We start from the raw sequence: 8,855 nt of genomic DNA, 5'->3' as shown, positions 1-8,855 counted from the left end.
TTTAATGAATGAAATTCCAGGTAAAAACTCCTTTGCCATGAAGAAGATCCAAATTCAACCAGTTCAGGCTAGTAAACCTGTTTGAAAGACCTTTTTTCAGTGAAATGCAGCTTAGTGCAAAAACAGGCTGCTCTCGCTCTGAAACGCTCATTTTTCACATAAGCCACTTTTCAGCCTTAATGAATTAAATTCCAGGTAAACCTCATTTGCCATGAAGAAGATCCAAATTCAACCAGTTCAGGCTAGTAAACCTGTTTGAAAGACCTTTTTTCAGTGAAATGCAGCTTAGTGCAAAAACAGGCTGCTCTCGCTCTGAAACGCTCATTTTTGACATAAGCCACTTTTCAGCCTTAATGAATTAAATTCCAGGTAAAAACTCCTTTGCCATGAAGAAGATCCAAATTCAACCAGTTCAGGCTAGTAAACCTGTTTGAAAGACCTTTTTTCAGTGAAATGCAGCTTAGGCGACTGTACAGTGCTAAAACAGCCTCCTATCGCTCTGAAACGCTCATTTTTGACATAAGCCACTTTTCAGCCTTAATGAATTAAATTCCAGGTAAAAACTCCTTTGCCATGAAGAAGATCCAAATTCAACCAGTTCAGGCTAGTAAACCTGTTTGAAAGACCTTTTTTCAGTGAAATGCAGCTTAGTGCAAAAACAGGCTGCTCTCGCTCTGAAACGCTCATTTTTCACATAAGCCACTTTTCAGCGCTAAAACAGCCTCCAATCGCTCTGAAACGCTCATTTTTCACATAAGCCACTTTTCACCTTTAATGAATGAAATTCCAGGTAAAAACTCCTTTGCCATGAAGAAGATCCAAATTCAACCAGTTCAGGCTAGTAAACCTGTTTGAAAGACCTTTTTTCAGTGAAATGCAGCTTAGTGCAAAAACAGGCTGCTCTCGCTCTGAAACGCTCATTTTTCACATGAGCCACTTTTCAGCCTTAGGCGACTGTACAGTGCTAAAACAGCCTGCTATCGCTCTGAAACGCTCATTTTTGACATAAGCCACTTTTCAGCCTTAATGAATTAAATTCCAGGTAAAAACTCCTTTGCCATGAAGAAGATCCAAATTCAACCAGTTCAGGCTAGTAAACCTGTTTGAAAGACCTTTTTTCAGTGAAATACAGCTTAGTGTAAAAAAAGGCTGCTCTCGCTCTGAAACGCTCATTTTTCACATAAGCCACTTTTCAGCCTTAGGCGACTGTACAGTGCAAAAACAGGCTGCTCTCGCTCTGAAACGCTCATTTTTCACATAACCCACTTTTCACCCTTAATGAATGAAATTCCAGGTAAAAACTCCTTTGCCATGAAGAAGATCCAAATTCAACCAGTTCAGGCTAGTAAGCCTGTTTGAAAGACCTTTTTTCAGTGAAATGCAGCTTAGCGCAAAAACAGGCTGCTCTCGCTCTGAAACGCTCATTTTTCACATAAGCCACTTTTCAGCCTTAGGCGACTGTACAGTGCTAAAACAGCCTCCTATCGCTCTGAAACGCTCATTTTTGACATAAGCCACTTTTCAGCCTTAATGAATTAAATTCCAGGTAAAAACTCCTTTGCCATGAAGAAGATCCAAATTCAACCAGTTCAGGCTAGTAAACCTGTTTGAAAGACCTTTTTTCAGTGAAATGCAGCTTAGTGCAAAAACAGGCTGCTCTCGCTCTGAAACGCTCATTTTTCACATAAGCCACTTTTCAGCGCTAAAACAGCCTCCAATCGCTCTGAAACGCTCATTTTTCACATAAGCCACTTTTCACCTTTAATGAATGAAATTCCAGGTAAAAACTCCTTTGCCATGAAGAAGATCCAAATTCAACCAGTTCAGGCTAGTAAACCTGTTTGAAAGACCTTTTTTCAGTGAAATGCAGCTTAGTGCAAAAACAGGCTGCTCTCGCTCTGAAACGCTCATTTTTCACATGAGCCACTTTTCAGCCTTAGGCGACTGTACAGTGCTAAAACAGCCTGCTATCGCTCTGAAACGCTCATTTTTGACATAAGCCACTTTTCAGCCTTAATGAATTAAATTCCAGGTAAAAACTCCTTTGCCATGAAGAAGATCCAAATTCAACCAGTTCAGGCTAGTAAACCTGTTTGAAAGACCTTTTTTCAGTGAAATACAGCTTAGTGTAAAAAAAGGCTGCTCTCGCTCTGAAACGCTCATTTTTCACATAAGCCACTTTTCAGCCTTAGGCGACTGTACAGTGCTAAAACAGCCTCCTATCGCTCTGAAACGCTCATTTTTGACATAAGCCACTTTTCAGCCTTAATGAATTAAATTCCAGGTAAACCTCATTTGCCATGAAGAAGATCCAAATTCAACCAGTTCAGGCTAGTAAACCTGTTTGAAAGACCTTTTTTCAGTGAAATGCAGCTTAGTGCAAAAACAGGCTGCTCTCGCTCTGAAACGCTAATTTTTCACATAAGCCACTTTTCAGCCTTAGGCGACAGTACAGTGCTAAAACAGCCTCCTATCGCTCTGAAACGCTCATTTTTGACATAAGCCACTTTTCAGCCTTAGGCGACTGTACAGTGCTAAAACAGCCTCCTATCGCTCTGAAACGCTCATTTTTCACATAAGCCACTTTTCACCTTTAATGAATGAAATTCCAGGTAAAAACTCCTTTGCCATGAAGAAGATCCAAATTAAACCAGTTCAGGCTAGTAAACCTGTTTGAAAGACCTTTTTTCAGTGAAATGCAGCTTAGGCGACTGTACAGTGCTAAAACAGTCTGCTATCGCTCTGAAACGCTCATTTTTGACATAAGCCACTTTTCAGCCTCAATGAATTAAATTCCAGGTAAAAACTCCTTTGCCATGAAGAAGATCCAAATTCAACCAGTTCAGGCTAGTAAACCTGTTTGAAAGACCTTTTTTCAGTGAAATACAGCTTAGTGTAAAAAAAGGCTGCTCTCGCTCTGAAACGCTCATTTTTCACATAAGCCACTTTTCAGCCTTAGGCGACTGTACAGTGCAAAAACAGGCTGCTCTCGCTCTGAAACGCTCATTTTTCACATAACCCACTTTTCACCCTTAATGAATGAAATTCCAGGTAAAAACTCCTTTGCCATGAAGAAGATCCAAATTCAACCAGTTCAGGCTAGTAAGCCTGTTTGAAAGACCTTTTTTCAGTGAAATGCAGCTTAGTGCAAAAACAGGCTGCTCTCGCTCTGAAACGCTCATTTTTCACATAAGCCACTTTTCACCTTTAATGAATGAAATTCCAGGTAAAAACTCCTTTGCCATGAAGAAGATCCAAATTCAACCAGTTCAGGCTAGTAAACCTGTTTGAAAGACCTTTTTTCAGTGAAATGCAGCTTAGTGCAAAAACAGGCTGCTCTCGCTCTGAAACGCTCATTTTTGACATAAGCCACTTTTCAGCCTTAATGAATTAAATTCCAGGTAAAAACTCCTTTGCCATGAAGAAGATCCAAATTCAACCAGTTCAGGCTAGTAAACCTGTTTGAAAGACCTTTTTTCAGTGAAATGCAGCTTAGGCGACTGTACACTGCTAAAACAGTCTGCTATCGCTCTGAAACGCTCATTTTTCACATAAGCCACTTTTCAGCCTTAATGAATTAAATTCCAGGTAAAAACTCCTTTGCCATGAAGAAGATCCAAATTCAACCAGTTCAGGCTAGTAAACCTGTTTGAAAGACCTTTTTTCAGTGAAATACAGCTTAGTGTAAAAAAAGGCTGCTCTCGCTCTGAAACGCTCATTTTTCACATGAGCCACTTTTCAGCCTTAGGCGACTGTACAGTGCAAAAACAGGCTGCTCTCGCTCTGAAACGCTCATTTTTCACAAAACCCACTTTTCACCCTTAATGAATGAAATTCCAGGTAAAAACTCCTTTGCCATGAAGAAGATCCAAATTCAACCAGTTCAGGCTAGTAAGCCTGTTTGAAAGACCTTTTTTCAGTGAAATGCAGCTTAGCGCAAAAACAGGCTGCTCTCGCTCTGAAACGCTCATTTTTCACATAAGCCACTTTTCAGCCTTAGGCGACTGTACAGTGCTAAAACAGCCTCCTATCGCTCTGAAACGCTCATTTTTGACATAACCCTCTTTTCAGCCTTAATGAATGAAATTCCAGGTAAAAACTCCTTTGCCATGAAGAAGATCCAAATTCAACCAGTTCAGGCTAGTAAACCTGTTTGAAAGACCTTTTTTCAGTGAAATGCAGCTTAGTGCAAAAACAGGCTGCTCTCGCTCTGAAACGCTCATTTTTCACATAAGCCACTTTTCAGCCTTAATGAATTAAATTCCAGGTAAACCTCATTTGCCATGAAGAAGATCCAAATTCAACCAGTTCAGGCTAGTAAACCTGTTTGAAAGACCTTTTTTCAGTGAAATGCAGCTTAGGCGACTGTACAGTGCTAAAACAGTCTGCTATCGCTCTGAAACACTCATTTTTCACATAAGCCACTTTTCAGCCTTAATGAATTAAATTCCAGGTAAAAACTCCTTTGCCATGAAGAAGATCCAAATTCAACCAGTTCAGGCTAGTAAACCTGTTTGAAAGACCTTTTTTCAGTGAAATGCAGCTTAGGCGACTGTACAGTGCTAAAACAGTCTGCTATCGCTCTGAAACGCTCATTTTTCACATAAGCCACTTTTCAGCCTTAATGAATTAAATTCCAGGTAAAAACTCCTTTGCCATGAAGAAGATCCAAATTCAACCAGTTCAGGCTAGTAAACCTGTTTGAAAGACCTTTTTTCAGTGAAATACAGCTTAGTGTAAAAAAAGGCTGCTCTCGCTCTGAAACGCTCATTTTTCACATAAGCCACTTTTCAGCCTTAGGCGACTGTACAGTGCAAAAACAGGCTGCTCTCGCTCTGAAACGCTCATTTTTCACATAACCCACTTTTCACCCTTAATGAATGAAATTCCAGGTAAAAACTCCTTTGCCATGAAGAAGATCCAAATTCAACCAGTTCAGGCTAGTAAGCCTGTTTGAAAGACCTTTTTTCAGTGAAATGCAGCTTAGTGTAAAAAAAGGCTGCTCTCGCTCTGAAACGCTCATTTTTCACATGAGCCACTTTTCAGCCTTAGGCGACTGTACAGTGCAAAAACAGGCTGCTCTCGCTCTGAAACGCTCATTTTTCTCATAACCCACTTTTCACCCTTAATGAATGAAATTCCAGGTAAAAACTCCTTTGCCATGAAGAAGATCCAAATTCAACCAGTTCAGGCTAGTAAGCCTGTTTGAAAGACCTTTTTCAGTGAAATACAGCTTAGTGTAAAAAAAGGCTGCTCTCGCTCTGAAACGCTCATTTTTCACATAAGCCACTTTTCAGCCTTAGGCGACTGTACAGTGCAAAAACAGGCTGCTCTCGCTCTGAAACGCTCATTTTTCACATAACCCACTTTTCACCCTTAATGAATGAAATTCCAGGTAAAAACTCCTTTGCCATGAAGAAGATCCAAATTCAACCAGTTCAGGCTAGTAAGCCTGTTTGAAAGACCTTTTTTCAGTGAAATGCAGCTTAGCGCAAAAACAGGCTGCTCTCACTCTGAAACGCTCATTTTTCACATAAGCCACTTTTCAGCCTTAGGCGACTGTACAGTGCTAAAACAGCCTCCTATCGCTCTGAAACGCTCATTTTTGACATAACCCTCTTTTCAGCCTTAATGAATGAAATTCCAGGTAAAAACTCCTTTGCCATGAAGAAGATCCAAATTCAACCAGTTCAGGCTATAGTAAACCTGTTTGAAAGACCTTTTTTCAGTGAAATGCAGCTTAGTGCAAAAACAGGCTGCTCTCGCTCTGAAACGCTCATTTTTCACATAAGCCACTTTTCAGCCTTAGGCGACTGTACAGTGCTAAAACAGCCTCCTATCGCTCTGAAACGCTCATTTTTGACATAAGCCACTTTTCAGCCTTAATGAATTAAATTCCAGGTAAAAACTCCTTTGCCATGAAGAAGATCCAAATTCAACCAGTTCAGGCTAGTAAGCCTGTTTGAAAGACCTTTTTTCAGTGAAATGCAGCTTAGCGCAAAAACAGGCTGCTCTCGCTCTGAAACGCTCATTTTTCACATAAGCCACTTTTCAGCCTTAGGCGACTGTACAGTGCTAAAACAGCCTCCTATCGCTCTGAAACGCTCATTTTTGACATAACCCTCTTTTCAGCCTTAATGAATGAAATTCCAGGTAAAAACTCCTTTGCCATGAAGAAGATCCAAATTCAACCAGTTCAGGCTAGTAAACCTGTTTGAAAGACCTTTTTTCAGTGAAATGCAGCTTAGTGCAAAAACAGGCTGCTCTCGCTCTGAAACGCTCATTTTTCACATAAGCCACTTTTCAGCCTTAGGCGACTGTACAGTGCTAAAACAGCCTCCTATCGCTCTGAAACGCTCATTTTTGACATAAGCCACTTTTCAGCCTTAATGAATTAAATTCCAGGTAAAAACTCCTTTGCCATGAAGAAGATCCAAATTCAACCAGTTCAGGCTAGTAAACCTGTTTGAAAGACCTTTTTTCAGTGAAATGCAGCTTAGTGCAAAAACAGGCTGCTCTCGCTCTGAAACCTCATTTTTCACATAAGCCACTTTTCAGCGCTAAAACAGCCTCCAATCGCTCTGAAACGCTCATTTTTGACATAAGCCACTTTTCACCTTTAATGAATGAAATTCCAGGTAAAAACTCCTTTGCCATGAAGAAGATCCAAATTCAACCAGTTCAGGCTAGTAAACCTGTTTGAAAGACCTTTTTTCAGTGAAATGCAGCTTAGTGCAAAAACAGGCTGCTCTCGCTCTGAAACGCTCATTTTTCACATAAGCCACTTTTCAGCCTTAGGCGACTGTACAGTGCTAAAACAGCCTCCAATCGCTCTGAAACGCTCATTTTTGACATAAGCCACTTTTCACCTTTAATGAATGAAATTCCAGGTAAAAACTCCTTTGCCATGAAGAAGATCCAAATTCAACCAGTTCAGGCTAGTAAACCTGTTTGAAAGACCTTTTTTCAGTGAAATGCAGCTTAGGCGACTGTACAGTGCTAAAACAGCCTCCTATCGCTCTGAAACGCTCATTTTTGACATAACCCACTTTTCAGCCTTAATGAATTAAATTCCAGGTAAAAACTCCTTTGCCATGAAGAAGATCCAAATTCAACCAGTTCAGGCTAGTAAACCTGTTTGAAAGACCTTTTTTCAGTGAAATGCAGCTTAGTGCAAAAACAGGCTGCTCTCGCTCTGAAACGCTCATTTTTCACATAAGCCACTTTTCAGCCTTAGGCGACAGTACAGTGCTAAAACAGCCTCCTATCGCTCTGAAACGCTCATTTTTGACATAAGCCACTTTTCAGCCTTAGGCGACTGTACAGTGCTAAAACAGCCTCCTATCGCTCTGAAACGCTCATTTTTCACATAAGCCACTTTTCACCTTTAATGAATGAAATTCCAGGTAAAAACTCCTTTGCCATGAAGAAGATCCAAATTAAACCAGTTCAGGCTAGTAAACCTGTTTGAAAGACCTTTTTTCAGTGAAATGCAGCTTAGGCGACTGTACAGTGCTAAAACAGTCTGCTATCGCTCTGAAACGCTCATTTTTGACATAAGCCACTTTTCAGCCTCAATGAATTAAATTCCAGGTAAAAACTCCTTTGCCATGAAGAAGATCCAAATTCAACCAGTTCAGGCTAGTAAACCTGTTTGAAAGACCTTTTTTCAGTGAAATACAGCTTAGTGTAAAAAAAGGCTGCTCTCGCTCTGAAACGCTCATTTTTCACATAAGCCACTTTTCAGCCTTAGGCGACTGTACAGTGCAAAAACAGGCTGCTCTCGCTCTGAAACGCTCATTTTTCACATAACCCACTTTTCACCCTTAATGAATGAAATTCCAGGTAAAAACTCCTTTGCCATGAAGAAGATCCAAATTCAACCAGTTCAGGCTAGTAAGCCTGTTTGAAAGACCTTTTTTCAGTGAAATGCAGCTTAGTGCAAAAACAGGCTGCTCTCGCTCTGAAACGCTCATTTTTCACATAAGCCACTTTTCACCTTTAATGAATGAAATTCCAGGTAAAAACTCCTTTGCCATGAAGAAGATCCAAATTCAACCAGTTCAGGCTAGTAAACCTGTTTGAAAGACCTTTTTTCAGTGAAATGCAGCTTAGTGCAAAAACAGGCTGCTCTCGCTCTGAAACGCTCATTTTTGACATAAGCCACTTTTCAGCCTTAATGAATTAAATTCCAGGTAAAAACTCCTTTGCCATGAAGAAGATCCAAATTCAACCAGTTCAGGCTAGTAAACCTGTTTGAAAGACCTTTTTTCAGTGAAATGCAGCTTAGGCGACTGTACACTGCTAAAACAGTCTGCTATCGCTCTGAAACGCTCATTTTTCACATAAGCCACTTTTCAGCCTTAATGAATTAAATTCCAGGTAAAAACTCCTTTGCCATGAAGAAGATCCAAATTCAACCAGTTCAGGCTAGTAAACCTGTTTGAAAGACCTTTTTTCAGTGAAATACAGCTTAGTGTAAAAAAAGGCTGCTCTCGCTCTGAAACGCTCATTTTTCACATGAGCCACTTTTCAGCCTTAGGCGACTGTACAGTGCAAAAACAGGCTGCTCTCGCTCTGAAACGCTCATTTTTCACAAAACCCACTTTTCACCCTTAATGAATGAAATTCCAGGTAAAAACTCCTTTGCCATGAAGAAGATCCAAATTCAACCAGTTCAGGCTAGTAAGCCTGTTTGAAAGACCTTTTTTCAGTGAAATGCAGCTTAGCGCAAAAACAGGCTGCTCTCGCTCTGAAACGCTCATTTTTCACATAAGCCACTTTTCAGCCTTAGGCGACTGTACAGTGCTAAAACAGCCTCCTATCGCTCTGAAACGCTCATTTTTGACATAACC

The sequence above is a fragment of the Pagrus pagrus genome (assembly GCF_965226575.1).
Source record: "Pagrus pagrus genome assembly, contig: HAP1_SCAFFOLD_62, whole genome shotgun sequence".
NCBI lineage: Eukaryota > Metazoa > Chordata > Actinopteri > Spariformes > Sparidae > Pagrus > Pagrus pagrus.
The sequence above is the reverse complement of the archived record's forward strand: the minus strand, read 5'-3'. Positions refer to the sequence as shown.